The following is a 1345-nucleotide window of genomic DNA, read 5'->3' on the forward strand; positions in this document are numbered from 1 at the left end:
ATGAAATTCTATACAAATTCGCGAGCCTCTCTCACGTACACGGGACTGGAAATCATGGCGAATTAATGTTACTAATTGTAAACAGCGCGATTATGGTGGATTGCAGGGCGGGGGAGAACGGGAGGCGTTTCATTAGAACCGTTTTAACGAGTGAGATCGGAACTACCCGCGTGTCAATAGGATTAATTTCTATATGGATAATTTCGAATAATTGGAAGCACGAACGTTTGACGCGATAACGAATACGCGGCAACGCGAAATTTTCCCGACTAATGCGCTTTAATGTCCTTATAACGCGTTTTACGAATTGCTTCGTTTATTTCGCTTACAATTTAATCCCGTTTCATCCGAGTTCTCGTCGCGTCTGCGAAACTTCGGCAGAAATTGCGCCACGTACGACAGAAAGTGCCAAAGACGGGAAAATACTTTGAACGCGTTCTACTCGCGAACACGAAGAACGCGGATCGTTTTCTACAGGCGACTACTTTATCGACGAAGCTCTCGTCGGTCAGGAAGGCACTCTACGTTATCCGATGCGGTTAATACGTTACCAACGATGGTAACGTTTTATCAATGTTTTATCGATCCTTTGGTTGCTGCGACAGTTAGTTCGCGTTTCTGCTCCGACGCGGCAGCACCTGTCCGGACGGACTTCCGAAAAGAAAGGGACGAAACTCGATTTACCCCTTTATCATTTGCCACTTTTACTTCCTTTTCCTTTCTTCTCTTTGCTCTTTACGATGCAAAATTTCGTACTTGAACAGAGAACGCGAGTGCAGGTGTCAGGGAGTTTAACCTTCCTAGCGATTTAAAAAAGAAAAGAAGAAAAAAATTGACGATGGAATGTATTTTTCGTAAAAATCACGCGTTCTTTCGTTCCCGCGTGGAACGCGTCGGACAATAGAGGTGTCTGAGAAATTCCGCGTTTTGTCCCAATAACCAGTTTCATTGTGCACAATTCGAAGCAACCGCTTCTCGATGCCTGGAGGTTTCAATACCGGTGTCTGCCAGTGCACCGTTATAATTACGGAGTAGCAATCAATTAGTACACCAATCATGCGTTGATTAAGGGGTCGATTGGAATGTAATGGGACTGTAGGTGGTCAGTGATAATTAATGTTCGTGGAAACCACACGACGCGTATTGCGTAAAATCAAATACTGTACGGCCACCCTGCGACAGAGGAAACGAAATATTCGTCCTGCGGAGATTGCGATTTCAAGTCTCGCCCTGGTCGTTCGCTAACCCCTCGGACTTTCACGAGTCCAACTTAATTCCAGTTAACCTTGCTACCGCTTCACCGAACCACCGTGATTAACCGTTTCCGAGCGTGATCGGCGATCGG

Source organism: Eufriesea mexicana, unplaced genomic scaffold, assembly GCF_001483705.2.
Source record: "Eufriesea mexicana isolate 0111107269 unplaced genomic scaffold, ASM148370v2 scaffold9634, whole genome shotgun sequence".
Classification (NCBI taxonomy): domain Eukaryota; kingdom Metazoa; phylum Arthropoda; class Insecta; order Hymenoptera; family Apidae; genus Eufriesea; species Eufriesea mexicana.